The sequence below is a fragment of the Ictidomys tridecemlineatus genome, chromosome 16 (genome assembly GCF_052094955.1).
Source record: "Ictidomys tridecemlineatus isolate mIctTri1 chromosome 16, mIctTri1.hap1, whole genome shotgun sequence".
NCBI classification, from domain to species: Eukaryota; Metazoa; Chordata; class Mammalia; order Rodentia; family Sciuridae; genus Ictidomys; species Ictidomys tridecemlineatus.
In genome coordinates, this window is record NC_135492.1 from 15,574,774 (window position 1) to 15,593,473 (window position 18,700).

The window sequence follows — 18,700 nt, forward strand, 5'->3', positions numbered from 1 at the left end:
GATGGGCATGCCGAGATGGCAACTGAACCAAGCTTTGCTCAACTTGTTAGTCATGATAGTTCAGGTATTTTAGTTGGTTTATACTCAGAGCACAAATATTTTATAAAGCTAAATCCTAAGATACCCTTTCTTTTTCTCAGCCTTAATATGTTGAGAAGAATATATCCTGATATCTGCATTTTTAATCACTGGGGTAAACTAAATTTATTTACATTCTCAGCCTTTTCCACCATGAATCATTTTGTCAACCCAAGATATAAATTACATCATAGTCTGTGAGCATAATCAGCCCAAATCTTCACTGCTCTTTTGCTGTGTGTGTGTGTGTATATGAAAAGACTCTGTTGGTAATATTACCAACATCTATCAGTGTCAGATTTGTTTTTAATTCTGTTTGTTTGAAGATCACTTGTTGGATCCTTTTATGGAACATTGTTTATGCAGCAATTCATCAGACTTGAGATGACACTAGAGCCCACAAACACACACAAAAAAAAACTCAAAACACTAAGGGTGGAATCCAGTGTTCATCCTCACATTTTAAACAGAAACTAAGAGTACAAAGGCTCTATTATTTTGATGAAAGTTTGGCTATGAAGTCTAGCTCCTGGGAAAGGTTCTTGAATATCATTAGGGTTAAGACAGAAATCTCTGAATCAAGGTATGATTTGATAGGGGGTGTATATGTCTAACCATCTGACTTGATGTTTTTGAAATCATCTAAAATATCATTCAGTGCTTGAGTCCAATGATGCAGGAAATCATGTGGCTTATTATAGCTCATTAGTACCAAAGGAAGCTGGCTGTCATCCAAAGGAGTGCAAGCGTAAACACAGTAATGACATACGATGTGCATTTTAATCAAAAGGCAGGTATTGTACACATAAAAAGGTAACTGGAGATTCAAAAGCAAAGTTCAGAAAATAAAATTTGCACACATCTTAGATTAGTGGCTAAGGAATCTGTGTAACATGAGCCTCTAAATTAACCATTCCTCCTTTATACTTGTTCTAGTCAGGTCTTTTAGTAACAACATGCAAAAAAACTGACTAAAACAGGCACCTATGTTGGTTCCATAGTTTAGCTATTGTGAACTGAGCTGCTATAAACATTGATGTGGCTGCATCACTGCAGTATGATGATTTTAAGTCCTTTGTATATATACAAAAAAATGGGATACCTGGATCTAATGGTGGTTCCATTCCTAGATTTTTGAGAAATCTCCATACTGCTTACCAAAGTGGTTGGACAAATTTTCAGTCCCACCAACAGTATTTAAGTGTACCTTTTCCCCCACATCCTCTTCAACATTTATTGTTACTTGTATTCTTAATAATTGCCTTTCTCAATGAAGTGAGATGTAATCTTAATGTAGTTTTAATTTACATTTTTCTAATTGCAAGACATGTTGAACATTTTTTTGACAATAACATTTGTTGACAATTTGTATTTGTTTCTGTGAAATGTCTGTTCAATTCCTTTGTCCATTTAATGATTGATTTATTTGGTTTTTTGGGTCCTAACTTTTTGGAATTCTTTATATATCCTGGAGATTAAGGCTCCATTTGAGGTGCAAGTGGCAAAGATTTTCTCCCATTTTATAGGCTCTTTTTTCACACTCTTGATTGTTTCCTTTGCTGTGAAGAAGCTTTTTAGTTTGAGACTGTTGGGAGCAGTGACTGAAAATTATGGGTCTTGAACTGCCCTATGACAGAGGTGATGACTCTCTTGGGAACCTCAGATACTAAAGCATCCATTTGGGATTGCCTAGTTGCTGTGGTGACACCCTGTACAATAGGAGGTTCTATTTCAGCAATGGGACTATTTAGTCCTTGACCTTGAGGTTCAGATGCCAGATGCTCTGGGGTAGCAAGTTGATAATCATAATAGGGTCGGTCATGCTCATGACCTTTGTTCCACTTACTTTGAAGAAATTTATCATTTTGATGTTTAGACTTATATAATTAATATGCTGAGCTTGTTTTGTGTTACTATCTCCAAACCCCTTGTGCTTTTTGGGTTTTATAAAGGAAGTCATTTCCTGTGCCAATATGTTGGAGTGTTGGGCCTAAATATTTCTCTAGTATATGCAGGGTTTCTGATCTAATGCCTAGGTCTTTGACACACTTTGAGTTGATTTCTGTGCAATCTGAGAAATAGGGGTTAAATTTTATTCTGTTGTATATGAATTTCCATCCCACCACATTTGTTGAATAGGCTATCCTGAAGAGAAGTTTTTAAAAGAGATAATAAATATTTGAAAAAAAAAATCAAAGTATATAAAAAATAAAATGGCCATAGAAACTATTATGAAATATGTATGATATATGCATTATATATAATATATATTCATAAGTAAAAATAAATATTAAGGACATAATTTTTTTTCAAAATACATAATTTTATCAAAGAGAATTAGAATTATCCCCAAATTTCAAAATAAGCAAATATTTTGATAATGCAAAGACATTTATCTGGACAAAAAAATGAACATTTTACAGAGAGAAAACAAATATAGGTATCTCTCTATACAGATAGAAACATCTCTATCTATATATTTTATATATAGGTATATATTTATCTTCTATGTAGCAGTATTTGATAAATTATAGATAAACTTTCTTTTACATGAATAAATCCACTAATTTTGACTTTGCTTTGCAAACTTCAAAAACATCCACTATGTTTAAATTAACAATTCAGAGGCATTACCATGTTTCATTATGAAAAAATGATTTTGAATTAAAAATAAAATAAAATAATATAAAAATATATAAATAATATATAAAAATAAAAACTGAATCTAGTTTACCTTACTTAGATCTTGCACATTTTTATTGTTATCTGCCATTTCTTTTTATTCTTTTAAGAATCTTTATAAATAAATATAATTAATATATAATACTTAAATAAATAGTTAAATTAATATTTTAATGTTAGAAATAAAAAGCACAAATGATAAAATTATAACTATATTGTAATTATGGAATTAAACCATAATTAAACTTGTCATTTTTAAGAAATAAAACCTCATAATACCACAATTGATAAAGAATTGCTGTTTGAAAGTTTTAATTTATAATTTCCAGATGTGGTCTACTTTAAGACCTTAAATTAATAATAAATCAAAAATTAATTAACAATTATTTTATATATAAAGTATTATGATATGGGATGATTAGAATAAATTCTTTAAATACTCTAGCAGATTTAAAAACATTATAAGTTAATTAAGCTGGGCTCAGTGGTGCATGCCTATAATCCCTCAGAGACTGAGGCAGGAGAATTTTAAGTTTGAGGCCAGCCTCTCAAATTTAGTGAGATCCTGTCTTGTTTCAAAAATAAAAAAAAAAAAAAACAAGGATGTAGCTCAGTGGCAAAGCACTCTTGGGTTCAAGCCACAGTACCTAAATATGTAAATAAAGAATTCCATATCTTATAACTCAACCAATTTTTTTCAAAATAATGAAAATGTGCCCTAGAGTTCTTTACCCTTTGTGCCCATGCAAATGTGATGGAAATATAAATGTTCAGAATTATGAGAAATTGAATGAAGATTTGTGTTAAGAAAAGCATATCATAATATTGTTTTCCAGTTATGATAAAATCAGGGAAATGAGATATTTATTTTTAACTCAAAATCATTTGTCTACTTGTAACAGGCAAGATTTAAAGAAGTACCACTTCTTATAAGCTTTTCTGTCTAAGCTACTTTTTCCTTCCCATCTTCATCTCATTCTGGGAGTAAAAACATTCTCCCAAGCTCTGACCTATGGAATGGAATTTTACACACACACACACACACACACATACACACACACACACACACACACACACACACACACCTCTAGACTCTCTACTTTTGTTCTCCTATATAATCCCTAAAACTGTTGCCAGTAACGGGAAAACAATTTTCTAGACCAGCTCTCTTCCCAATTTAGCCAAGCCAAGAATAAATCCCTTTCTCACTTTACCATTTCTCTTTTCCTCTATTAGTTAATCTCTCATTGTGACAGGTAACCAAATCTTGTGTATTGGGAACCCCAGAGTAAAGCCTTTTTCAGGTTATCACAAATAAACTTCCATGCACCATGAATACAGTGTGACTTATTTAAAATAAATAAAACGTTTCAAGCACACATAGAAATACTTTTTTTTCAACTATTTAAGTGTATACCTTTTCTTTCCATCAAAGACCTGATACTTTTAACAAAACTCACACTTGTTTCACTACTACAAAGAGTAGTGAAAATATTTGATATGCTTTGAATGAATATGTACATGATTAGATCATTCTAGAGTATAAATAGAAATCTCAGAACACTCTTTTCTACTTAATAAGTAGCAAAAATTTCCCATCAAGCCATACAATTAAAAAGCTCAGCTGTGTGATGGTGTGAGCCTGTTAATCCCAGTGTCAAGTGGCTAAGGCAGGAGGATGGTAAGGTCAAGGCCATCAGCAGCCATTTAGCCAGACCCTGACTCAAAATTTAAAAAAGAAAGAAAGAAGGAAAGGAAGAAAGAAATAAAGGAAGGAAGGAAAGAAAGAAATAAGGAAGGAAGAAAGGAAGGAAGGAAGGAAGGAAGGAAGGAAGGAAGGAAGGAAGGAAGGAAGGAAGGAAGGAAGGAAGGCTGGTGATGTAATTCAGTGTCAAAGCATCCGTGGGCTCCATACTTTTAGGGGTGGGAAGGCATCCGAACAAGACAAACACTTAGCTAAAAGAGAAAGAAGAAAAAACATATTGGGAAATTAGGTCGAAATATTGAGTTTAAGGTACCAAATATTAGTGTAGCAGTACTTAGTTTAGCCATACTTGTAAAGAAATTGTGATTAATTCATAGTTTTGAGAAATCTGAGAAAAATACTAAGAAATCAGAATAAATGAGGTATAGATTAAAAATTAAAAATTAATGAATTCTGGAAAGAACACTGTAATGGTGGAAGAGCCTTGTGGTCCAGATCCTAATCCCTGCAGCCTGTGAGTATGTTGCCTTCTCTGCTTGTGACCTTCTAGGCTAATTAGGAGTGATGCATTCATTATGAAGCAAAAGAAGAAGGAGGAGGAAGAGGAGGAGGAGGAGGAGGAGGAGGAGGAGGAGGAGGAGGAGGAGGAGGAGAACAAGAAGATCTCAATAAAAACCAACATTTTCCAAAGTTAAGATCCAAGTGTTGTAGTCAAGAGGATATTTACAGCATAACATTTTTATAATAAAATATATAATCAAAATATTATACTTCTGCCTTTTTATATGTCTTAGGCTTCCTTTGTTCTCCCAATCTCTTCCCTTTATCTCTCTCCTTCCTGAGTAAGTGACTAAGCACAGGAGATGCTCAGAGGGATGGAGCAGCCCAGGATACATTAATTAACAACTTTTATAGCTCCCTATACTGAGGGGCGATTCCTGGGACAGGTTACCTTAGCAACAGGTTGGAGCAGGGGCAGGTTATCTTGATAAGGGTGGAGGAAGGCTCTGAAGGTATTTCAATCCTTCAGGGGGCAGTCTCCAGCTTCTAGGAAATTGCACTCCTTCATCCGACTTTACTTGATTTACCTATCTATACTGCCTGTCTAATTCTGGCTTCAATGGTGTACCTCTCCTGACCTCCAGTTTTAATGGAGTTCCAGGGACATTTCCAGAGAGTTCCATCCAGATCCACCTTTCAACATTTGACTGCAGTAGGATGACATCACACTTTCAAGTCTCCACTGCCATGACAACTCTCTCACTTTGTCCCATGCTGACAGGTTCTAATTAGAATCTGTTCTTACAGATTTTGTGGTTGGGGGAATTATCCTTATCTCCCTGAGTTCTGGGATTTGGTCTGTGTAAAGGTCACAAAAGTTTCCCACTTCAAAATAACTTATGTTATTCTTGTTAACATTTCTTCTGCAGATAATAGGTAGTTCGCTGGGGAATGTAACATATTCTGTGGACTTAAATCAGGTAGGGCTAAAGGTAAGTTATGCTCCTCAAAGTGAAACCATGTGGGGGACAGCAAGGTAGGTCCCATCCAATCATGTCTATGTCTGTCTGTCCCCTATTACTTGGGGGTGTGCCCTTACTGACTACCTCTTATTCTTGGCCCATTTCTTTCTGCTTTCTGGACACCATGAGACAAGCAATTTCAGTCAGCCACACCATCTCTGATGTTCTTCCTCACCATAAGTCCAAAAAACAACAGAGCCAAATGACATAGACTGAAACCATGGGTCAAAATAATTTTTTCTAGGGCTGGAGTTGTGGCTCAGTGGTAGAGCGCTTGCCCAGCATGCGCAAGGGCCTGGGTTCGATCTTAGCACCACATAAAAATAAATAAATAAATAAAGGTATTATGTCCAACTACAACTAAAAAAGATAAATATTAAAAATAAATAAATATCCTCCAGGTTGTGCCTCAGACTGTCAGATAAAGCGGCGGGCCGGCCCGCGGGGTGGTGAGCACGGCTAGGGCCGGACATGGTGGTGCTCTATGCCTGCACCAAGTGCCACCAGCGCTTCCCCTTCGAGGCGCTGTCTCAGGGGCAGCAGCTGTGCAAGGAATGTCGGATTGCACACCCAGTTGTGAAGTGCACCTACTGCAGGACTGAGTACCAGCAGGAGAGCAAAACCAATACAATTTGCAAGAAATGTGCTCAGAATGTGCAGTTGTATGGAATGCCCAAACCTTGTCAGTATTGCAGCATAATTGCAGCATTTATTGGCAATAAATGCCAACGTTGCACAAATTCAGAGAAGTATGGACCACCATATACTTGTGAGCAGTGCAAGCAGCAGTGTGCGTTTGACAGGAAAGATGATAGAAAGAAGGTAGATGGGAAATTGCTATGCTGGCTGTGCACACTTTCATACAAACATGTTCTCCAGAAGACCAAAGAGCAAAGGAAGCACCTGAGCAGCTCTTCTCGTACAGGCCACAAGGAGAAGGAACAGTACAGCCGCCTGAGTGGCGGTAGCCATTATAACAGCCAGAAAACACTTTCTACATCTTCAATTCAAAATGAAATCCCAAAGAAAAAATCCAAGTTTTATTCAATCACAACAAATGGAGACAGCTTTTCCCCAGACCTGGCTCTGGATTCACCAGGCACTGACCACTTTGTCATCATTGCTCAGCTGAAAGAAGAGGTAGCTACTCTGAAGAAGATGTTGCATCAAAAGGATCAAATGATCTTAGAGAAAGAAAAAAAGATTACCGAGTTGAAGGCTGATTTTCAGTACCAGGAATCTCAGATGAGGGCAAAAATGAACCAAATGGAGAAAACGCACAAAGAAGTCACAGAACAATTGCAGGCCAAAAATCGAGAACTCCTAAAACAGGCAGCTGCCTTGTCCAAGAGCAAGAAGTCAGAAAAGTCAGGAGCTATTACCTCTCCATGACAGACTGCAGGAGGCTCTTTAGCAACAGCAGATGGGGTCATCCTGGGTTAGGGTTGGAGACCTGGCTGTTCTCTGGGAATTGCAAACTTTCTTAAGAATCTCTATTTTATTACTGTTATCCTTCTTTGTGTGATTGCAGTGAGATGAATGGAAACATCTAGTTTGTGCTGTGTTATGACTGCATGCTTGAGTGTTTGGGATTTCAGGTTCAATCTCCTTCTCTTTCTCTCTCACTACTCCTTCTATGCTTTTCTTCCTCTTCTACCATCTCTTCCTCTTTTTTTCTCTCCCTTCCCTTTTCTTCCTTCTATCCCTTTCTTCCCTTTCCTCTTTCTCTATGTATTTTGGTTCTACTCTTTGTTCTTTTGTGGTGGTCACTGCTCAGTGTTATGTGCAGAATGATTTTTTATGTCCATCCTTGCATCCTGCCATACCCATGAGCAAATAGTTTGGCATTAATTGTATATCACTGCCACCCTCTAACTTTAAAAACTGCCACCTTAAGACTTGGTACAATGAGAGAGGCTTTCTCTCTCCAATAAATCTTTTGCTTCAGGGTTTACTCTTGGGTTTTTTTCCAGGTATATTATGTATGAACTTTGTACTATGTATAGCCAGAGTTTTATTTTTTTTTTTTAAAAAAGAAACTTTTTCTTGATAAAAGAATAATGGTAGCCTAGCTAGTTGTTCTTGTAAAAGCGATGCCTCTTGGGGGAAAAAGTCCTATTCTCTAGCTTTTAGAAAATGCATCAGATCTTTTCTTTCTTGTTAACTTTAGAGTCTTAAAAACCGATTACTGAGGTGAAATAATTTCAATGTATACGTTTGGAGTTAAGTGCCTTTTAGAGGATTTCTTGGAAGATCATTTAAAGGAGATACTTAAGGGAGGTTGCAAAAATTTTGAACAGTCTGTCTTTTTAAGTAAGGGCAGAAAGAAAGGTTGTCCAGGTTGTACTGGACATTTCCCTCCCCCACTTCCTTTATTCTTAGGTAATTGATTTTAAATTCTCATACTGCCACTTCTTTTTTTTTTTTTTCAAATACACTTTACCTATTTAAGTTGTTATACTGGGCTATTATTGTCAGAAAACATTTTTTTTCAAACAGGAGCAGATTCAAAATGGTTCAACTATAGGACACTCTGAGATCAGTACAAACTGCTCAAGTATGGACTATTAGTGGGAGAAATAATATCATTGTACTTTCTTTCTATTTCTCTTCACCCACCCCAGCCTGTATACTCCCTGCTTTTAATGGAAAGGTATTGAATACATGTGCTTCTCAGAAGCAGTTTGGCATCAGCCAGAGATATGTGTGGCCTGTCTTCCTTTCTTATCCCAATAGGCACATGGATTCACTTTTCCAGGAAAGGGATAGACATGTATTTCTAGCTGTACTCTCAGGTACTTTATGTGGTCTTTTTAAAGAAGTTGGGGATGTGTATAGTATATGCTGTGAAGTAACAAAATCAACTACCATGGAATTATTAATGTAGGGGGGTACTAGAGTTAAAGGTAATGGTGAGGGCAGATGACATTTGTAGTCTCAGTCTACCAAAATTGTAGCAGTAAATTTAGCTTGTTAAAAGCAGATGTTCTATAATCTGTGATAGCATTCTCACAAGTGGAGCCATGCACATAATTGGACAGAGATGTGGAAAGGGTGGCTTCCTTCTGCTAAGAGATACAGTGGACCATGTGGCTTAGATATCGCCCTGGTAGGAAATGTAATTTTCCCTTCTAAGGAAGGGGAACAGCAGTGCTAAATAGTTTTGTAACTTTTTGAATGAGAAGCTTTTAGGTAAACTGTCAGATAATATTTTTTAGATGCATTTGCATTGGCTATGGGGAAAAGATTGAGAAAAATGACAGTCATGTTTTTTTTTTAAATTTTAAAGACTGAGAAACTCTGTTATCTGAAGTATGATAATATAAAAACATTTAGTTTTATACTAAATCTTTTTTTAAGGTCTTGGCATTTAATATAAAGCAAACCCACACATTTTCTAACTTTCCATAAGTTCTTAAAAGGGAAAGAAGAATCCTTAGTCTTGAAATTTTAATTTTTAAAAATCATGACACTGTTTTGCCATGAAATTGAGTAGCTAACTTTTGGTAACACCTTTTGTTTCTTTGTATGTTTGTAATATTGGACATTTTAAAACACAGGAATGTTTTGGTTTGTACAGACTTTGACAAATGTGTGTTAATAAAAATTCATATTGACTCAAGTAAAAAAAATAATAAATAAATAAATAAATAAATAAATAAATAAATATTTCTAATCTAAGTTGATTTCCTTAGGTATTTTGTCACAGTGTTGGAAAGCTGACAATCACACAAATAGATTTAATAGGTTTAATGAACTGTGCCTAATGATAAACAATCATACATAATCTGTTAGTCTACTCAGTGTATTTTCTCTGTTATGGTCTTTTCTTATTTATTTGAAATAGTTATCATTAGTGATGATTTATAAGGGATTAGAGATATGTTTAATATAGAAATATTCTATCTTGAAATATCTACCAAAAATCTGTTTAAAGATTTCTGTCATTGAAGCAAGTATTTAGGGATACTATAGTAAACAATCATAGAAAATTGAAAGTCCATTTTTGCATTTTTCTCAGCCAGAATGAATTAAATCGACTGCCATCTTCAAGGAAAGGAAAATAGTGTTAGTACTATAATTAAAATATGAATAATTTGAAAATTCTTTTAGAAATAGTGACAATATTTTTGTGAACATTACATATTAATATTATACAGTTTTTGTTTGCTATGTAAATTAATTCATGTAGTTGTTTTAGAATACATAAAATATATAAAACCTATAATGTATCCCTGGTTATTTCAGATATTGTAGAGAGCTTATAAATGAATTTGTACTCTCTACATAGTTGAGTACTTTTTATAGAACGCTATGAGATTTCCTGGCAAGTTGAAAACAAAGTTCCTGATTCAGAAGAGCTAATTCTCCATCATTTAACCTATTAAGGATGTGACATTCTATATTAAGATTGTGTTACATTTTTTTGTACAGGGAAAACAAACAACAAACAAAAAACTCACAAACCATTTTCTAATATTCTTCATTTTCAGAAAAAAGGAGAGTTTAAAAGTGATTAAAAACTACAGGGCTTTTCTTTGATGTAAATTTACCAGATTAGCTTTACCTCAGTTCTCCCTCTGTCTCCTCACCCATGCCTCAGGCCTCATCCACTTTGGCCTGCATTCATGATTTCTATGATGGTTTCATCAGTTGTCCCTCTAAGGAGTCCTGTACTCTGATCCGACTTCATTTCCACTGCCTGTTTCTGATTTTCCATGTCCATGCCCTACAGGTGGCTAAATATTTTGGGGATAAATATATTTTCTATTAGACTGATTTACTAATTCAGTGCCTCTAATTTTACCTAATGTCTTCAATAGAACCCAAGTCATTTTCTTTATAAGTGTTAACAGTTTTTATATAAATTCCACTGATTTGCAACATGGAAATGACAATTCAATTGAAATACAGTCAACAGAGCATACTTTAGAAAAGTTTTTCATGAATCATTAGTTTCTCCACTGTTTATTCATTAATGGCTGTGTTCATTTACTTAATTTATTATTTGCAGGATGCAGATACTTCAGTTCTACTAAAGTCAGAGTATTAAAGTAGGGATGACGGGGGAGCAGATTCTTCATTAAATCTAAAGCTGTCACTAATTAAAGTATGAAGTTATTTTGCATGCAAATAATGATAATTCATTGAGTTTTTGAAGTATATAGTATTATATGGCACAGAAGCTTAGTCACAAATAATCACTTCAAACACATAATTTTGAAAATGTTATGTCAAAAAAACCCCATGTTCCTTAGGAACAATAAGTACCTAACACTTATCTCTCATTTTTTGGAAAAATTCCTTATAAATTCTACTATGATTTCTGTGTTTTGATGTGTCAATTAAGTCGTGTGTTTATAATGTTTCCTTCCTTACTACCTTGCTTTCTTTCTCTCCATCCTCCATTTTTCTTTGTTTGTTTGCTGTTTTGCTCTTCAATTAAATCCCATTTGAATTCCACATCTGAGGTCTGAGTGCACTGCTCAGACATGGATTAGAAATAGTAAGTAAGGTCAGGTACAGAATTGTTTTGTTTCTGATTTTAATGAGAAAATCACATGTAATTTTGTCTTTCCACTTTTGTATTTTTGAAACTAGAGCTTGAACTCAGAGGTGTGTTACTATTGAACTACATCCCCAGGCTTTTTCAATTGTTTTCTTTTCATTTTGAGACAGAGCCTGATTTACTGAGGGCCTCACTGAATTGCTGAGGCTGGCAGGAACTTGTGTCTCACCCTCCCGAGTCATTGGGATTACAAGTTTACATGAAATTTTCATGATCATATTTTTAATTTTATATTAAAATAAATTCATATGTAGTTGTTGAAACTATTTTAATTTTATTGGAAAATGACTGATTTTTATTTAACATTTCTGGCAAATCATTGAACCTATCAAAGATGTGACATTTCAAATGTGATCATATAATAATGTAGCAGTGTCATGCAATGCATTCATCATACTGTAGTTATATTTATCTGTTTTCATTTCAATCATACTTGATGTATCTCTGCTGTATTTTTATAAATACATTAATATTTTTAATTAACATATAGTAGTGGTACATATTTATAGGGTATATTTTGGTACATGCATAGGATGTATAATGATCGAATCAAGGTAACCAGTATCTATTGCCCTAGACATTTATCATTTCTTTGAATTTGAAACATCCAAAATCCTCTATACAAACTATTTGGAAATATTTAATTAATTGTTGTCAATCATAGTTATCCTACTATGCTAAAGAATCCTAGAGAGGTTTTTTTTGGAAGCACAGGTGGAATATTGATGTTATAATATCATTATAATTTCCCATGTTGCTAAAAATTTATAAAAATATAACCAGAAATTTCTTATTTTAGTTTTCCAAGTAACTAGAAATTTTGATAAATATTGGATACTATTTTCAATGATAATGTGAGGATGCTACATTTATTACTATCATGAATCTTGTGCCAAAAGGCCAGATTTATAGCAAGCTCATAACTGGCTTTTTAATTTTTTTATGAGCACATGAAGTGTTGGGCTGATAAATGTTCTTTAGGTAGCTATGGAATCAAAGAAATATTGGACCACTTTATTGTCATTATAATTTTTGAATATGCTAATTTTATGTTAGACAATTGGTTAGCAGATGGATAACAGAAAGACAAATTCTTAAAATCACACATAAATATTGTTATAAAATAGAATGGGGGAATAAAATAGTAAAGATAAGTAATGAAATCATACCCAAAAGATAAATCAAATTATAAATCCTATAAATTTCCTTTGGTTACTTATTTACATTTTTGCCTTCTTCATTTATCACCAATGGACCAAAAAAGTCAATTAATTTTAAATATTTAATAGTATAGCTGATGTTTCTATAACATAGGAGTACATTATTGTGCATTGTCAGAAAAATGGCTTCCCAAAACCCAAAGAATAAAATCAAACAGGATTCTCTTTAACATTTGCCTTCACATCAGAGTTTTTATATTTATCATTTTTCTAGATTTCTGGCTCATAGTATGGTTTATTTACTTAAAAATAATCTTGTGTACATTTTATTTAATTTTTAAAAATAAAGTTGTAGAACTTTAAATTCACATTGAAGTGTACTTGCCTGTTTCTTTTGATGTTATCCTTTGAATTTCATGAGTAGCTGGTGGCATATTAGATGGATAGAGATCATTTTTGAATTCAAAGAATCTATTTGAAGTACCATCGCCATGCAGTCATTGTGCTTATGCCTAGCAAGTGCCATTGTGCTATGACATTAAAATATTCTATAGAAAATATATTTAAATAGAGTAGAGAAGTTTTTAATATACACACCAAATGGATTTGTAAGTGCATTCATTTATAAGTATGAATGCTCTTCAATTTATGATAATTTATGATGGTTTATACTCCCATACAAAAACTTAAGTAGAAATATTGTAATTTCAAAATGCACTTAATACACCTAACCTATGCAACTTAATAACTAAGTAACACTGCCCACCCTAGAGGGGCAACTGTTAACCTCTTGGTAGCAACTCTGATTCCAGCACCAGTTGCTGCCGAGCCTGCCCAGGGTTCTGATGGAGGACTATGCTGCATCCAGTTCCCCACAGAAAAGTGCAGCATTCAGAATTTGAAGTATGGCTTCTATTAAATGTATGTCACTTTCCCACTATTGTAAAGTAGAAAAATTATAAGACTAATCGGCAGAAATTGGGGCAACTGTGTAATTAAACATTAAACCCACTTAATGTGAGGCATCAAAGGTAAATCCATTATTATGTCCATATCAAATTTGAATGGAAGAATTACTATTTTTTTTTCATAAAAAGATCAATGAAAGAAGTGATCTAAAGATGTTTATAATTTAAGTAGTCACTTGAAAGTGAAGATTTTTTTTAATAGTGGTTCCAAGTGAAAAGGGAAGATTGTAAGCTCAGGAAAATGGGGATACAGAGGACTGTGTTTGTTATGAGGAATGCTCTGGAGCAGAATGTACAGGTTGGAATTTTAGATTAACTATTTTCTAGTTATGTGGCTTCCCATCACATTCCAAAATGAAAGACAAGCAATAATTTGATTATTATGGGTGTTTTAGTCAGCTTTTTCACTGCTTTGGCTAAAGTATCTGATCAGAACTATAGATGAGGAAGGAAGAATTTATTTGAGGGCTTAGGGTTTAAGAAGTCTCAATTAATCCACAGCAGGCTTCATTCCTCAAGGCTCAAGGTGAGGCAGGTAGAAGAGTGTGGCAGAGGGAGGCAGCTCACATGGTAATCAAGAAGCATAAAGAGAATCTCCACTCTTGAGATACAAAATATATATATATCACAGCCACACCCCAATTCCCACCTCTTCCAGCCACACCCCACAACTTCAGTTAATGGCTATCAGGGGATTAAATCACTGATTGGGTTAAGCTCTTACAATCCAATCTTTTCTCCTCTGAACCCTCCTTCATTTTCTCACATGTGAGTTTTGGGGGGACACTTAACATCCAAACCATAACACTGAATATTATTAAACTTATTATTTTAAAAGATGAAAAGATTTCTCTTTACTACTTCTGCAAAACAGAGAAGATAGACTTGGAAGAAACTGCATCTAGGTAATAAAGAGGAAAGAAGTTTTTAGGGGTCTTTGGGAGCTTGGGGGAAAAATTAGAGACATTTAAAAATAAGATGCAGAAATTCTGAAACTAGAGACCATGCATAATTTCAGCCAATTTTAACAAAGCAGTCTATAAGGATGAGCAAAAACAAAAGTATCATGTTTGAGAGCAGTTACAAATGATTACTTGTCAATAATAGTTGTACCTTGGAGTTAATTAGAATTCTCTAGTTGAAATAAATAGGTCCTGGGAAAAGCATTATGATCAAACAAAGATACAATAAAATTTCATTTAGTGGAATAAAATGAGTTTATAGACATCAATATCTGGGACAATTTCTAGAACCTGAAAGTGTTTAACAAATATTACACGCATGAATAACGTTAGTTTTGTGAATCCGTGTTTAAATTTTGTTTTCCTTTCTAATAGAGATTGTGTGAGTGTGTGTGTGTGTGTTTTCATTTTACCATGTCAGAATAACAAAAAACTTGATTTTTAAATATTCAAAAAGTACACAGTGCCACAGTTGTAAGTAGGTGTAAGGATTTTTTGCTAGTTTTATTTACTCTTTTTTAATTTAGAAAACAGATATTTTAAGTCTGCTAGGAATTCTGCATTCTCCTCTTCTTCTAGAAATAAAGAAATCAATTCACTGTGGGAAGTAAAAAGTCTCCTAGGTGAGGTGGAATGTTATGTTTGAATGTGCTGTTCGGTTATATGCATGTAAAATAATTACCTATTCATTTTTCTGTGTGAGACTTAAGTTCACTGAAAGAAAGCCTGCCTGCTTCTGATTGCATTGTTGAATGTTCTGTTTAGGAGTGGATGTTGAACTTTGTTAAGTTGAGCTTTGTTGAATACAATACACATTGAACTTTGCTTTTGCAGGTTTTGTTGTCATTCATGGAAAGCTGCTTCCCAAATCTAGAATGGATTGATTACATGTTGAGGAACAGGGCTGCTGGGCTATGTGAAGTTATCTGCTGAGCAATGTGCTTGGCCAGGAGCCCTCATGACAGTTTCAGCAAGAGCATCCAAGCCAACATCTCATCATCACTAGAGAGTAAAGACTGAAAAGGACCATGCCTTGTATTAGAGCCATGCAAACGGATTTAGTTTCCACTGGAGATGTTATTAGGGACTGATTATCTCAGCGGTCGGATCATAGGTTGTATGCTTATGTATTTATTTTGATCTTTTTATTCTGTCAAAAAACAAAACAAAACAAAAAACAAGTGCTAGATTAAAAAAGACGTGGTTAAAGCTGATATTAATATGAACCATTACAACTGGGGGATAGTATTGAATTGGAGTTCATTTGATTTAAATGCATGATCAAGTGGGAATTTATATCCAAGGAACATTTTGAGGTGGAGATCAGTGGATGGAAAATCACTAATAAGAACTGACTTAACAGGATTCTTGCTGAAGGAATGCAAAATAATTAGATATCACACAGGAAAGATGAGGGATGAGGAATTTGATCAAATATTGAGGTTGTTGAGATATCCAAGATGGGGGTTCTTTCTAAACTGACTTCCCTGAATTCTTGGTAAACGTGGGCAATGGAAGCTTAGTAAAGGAAAATACTGAAGATCTGGGCCCAGAGGAGTGACAACTCCAGTGAGAAGAGGTCATGGAGTCTTTACTATCCCTCATGTTTGTAAAGCATACCAGAACTAATGGTTGATTTGCTTTCCCATGAGATAACGTTCTGAGCAATTACCTTCTATGGCCAACTGTTGTCCTATTTCAAGTGCATAAGGACCATTAAGACAGATTCAGAAAATGTACCTTCCCATGTTTTCATTTTTCCTAGAATGGGCCTAGCTACAAAAATCCTTTTTATATGTGAATATTGTAATTCTAATAAGATATTTCAAATGTTACCTTCTCTGAGTGATGAAATAGTCCTATGTACCTCTTGAGATACACTAATCTAAAATAAAATAAATTTATAAAATATTTTAAGAAACCTTAATTTCCTCTCCATACAGTAAAAGGAACTTAGATTGATATAGAAGATATTATCAATATTAGTCTCTGAGTGCATTAATGGCCAGAAGAAGGGTGCACTAAAGACATTCTGTTCTCAGTTCACCATTCAAACCCTGCTACAAAAACTGATTTCCTTGAGAAGAAAGAATAAGATTAAAATATAAGTGTTTTTAAATCCACAGATGAATTTTTAAATAATAACATTTTTTCTCTAAGCACATTTGAAATAAAATTTCTCAATTTCTATTTTGAATAAGAATAGTGTTATCAAAATTATGCGTTGTTTCAAGATCTTAGGCCAAAATAAGTTATAGCAACAAAATTGAATGGTGGGAACACTTGTTCTTCTTATCAATAGATTGTTGTTTCATACATCTAGTTCACTTCAGAATAGTATTGTTTGGAAGGACTTGCTGAGGAACAGCTCTGAATTGTTTTCTATTTGGCCCTGAATATCTCATCTCTAAGACAACCAGTCACGAACACATTTGTCTCTCAGGGAGTTCATAACACCTTGCTTACGCAGTTAGCATTTCAAGGTTTTAAAAAAAATATTTGTACAAATTTGCACTCAACATTTGCTTACTATATACTGTTCCTGGGTCGGCAGGGAAGATAAAGTTGAATTCAATTAAAACAAAACAAACATGTTTTAAGGTTTTAAAATTATTTATACAGAAGTGTCATTGAAAAATTTAACTGGTAATACCTTGCTCCATCTGATAATATGATAAGCCAAAATAATAAGTCAAAAATATAATGTGCTGACTTTCATTAACACCAAGAATGGTTACTTCTGCTTGCATTTGTCTAGGGAATCCCCACCTCCTTGTGTGATTAAGTTTTTTGTTTTGGAACACCATTATTTTGCAGTTCTACTATTTGTGCTCATTTATGGACTAGAACAGTTGGTATACTGTCAAAACTACTTACTATTTTGAAAAGCAGGAGTAATTGTATGGATCTCAGAATTGTTAGAAAGCATATTGGGAATGGGATTTGATATTAAAAAAACTGGGACCCAAGAAGAAATAATTCTTGTGTATAAAACTGTCCAACAAACTGTTCTTTAAAAGATTCTGGTGAGAAATACATGTAAACATAATGATTCTTATATACAAATAAAAGTAACACTTATGGTCTTATAGTAATAAAAACTGTGGAACTCAAATAGTATATAAACCTGTAAAAAGATTCAAACTGGGGTGATGGCACATGCCTATAATCTCAAAAAGTTGGTAGGTAAGGCAGGAGGATTGCGAGTTCAAGGCCACACTCAGCAATTTAGAAAGACCCTTAGCAACTCAGTGAAACCCTGATTCAAAATAAATAATAAATAAAAATAAAAAATAGGACTGAGGATGTAGTTCAGTGGTAAAGTGCTCTTGGGTTCAATTCCCCAAATAAAAAAACACAAACAAAAAAAGCACTTAGAAGACTTTATAATTGTCCACTAGTGTTTAAGAAGAAAGGTTGCACTGAAATAAGGTTTTAGAAGCTACATAAAGACTTTCTGAGACAAGACTGAGGCACTTTGCTACACGTAGATCTATCTTGCCAGAAATGTTTTAAAAAATCCAGAGATAGAAATGATAGATATGAAGAACTCATATCTATGCAAAGAGTTAGTAAAGAAATAAGAGAAAGTAAAATAAAAACTTTTTTATACTTAATTAATCTGAGAGTAGTTTGTCTAAAATAATAGTTGCAAAAATATAGTCTATGAAATGGATAGAACCTGAGTATAAGTGAAGCGATGATCCCATAGACAGAAGCAACAAGGGGGAAGAGCTAAGGATCCCTCATGGGAAGATATTTACACTACCACTGAGGCAGTAACCTGTTACTCTAAATTAGACTTGAATTAGCTATAATGCACAGTACAAACTCTAGCACAGTGTAATTGATGTATTAAGAAAAAGGGGGAAAAATAGCGTCCTGAAAAATGTTCAACTGAAATGAGGGATGGTGCAAAAATAGTAGTGAACAAAAAAATTTAAACAAACAATAGTAAGAAAGACAAAACCATGAATATTTTGATAGATATTATGGCTACTTTAACACTGATCCCAATTAACCTAAATGGCCTAATACGCTAATTAAAAGATT

The 18,700-nt window shown here is 34.0% G+C and overlaps 1 protein-coding gene and 1 pseudogene across 1 annotated transcript in view; both read left to right on the plus strand.

The window, feature by feature from the left end:
• LOC144371340 (uncharacterized) overlaps positions 1–18,700 on the plus strand; it is an 813,068-nt gene that overhangs the window by 325,360 nt on the left and 469,008 nt on the right.
• On the plus strand, positions 6,460–7,938 carry LOC144371477 (protein FAM76A pseudogene; annotated as a pseudogene).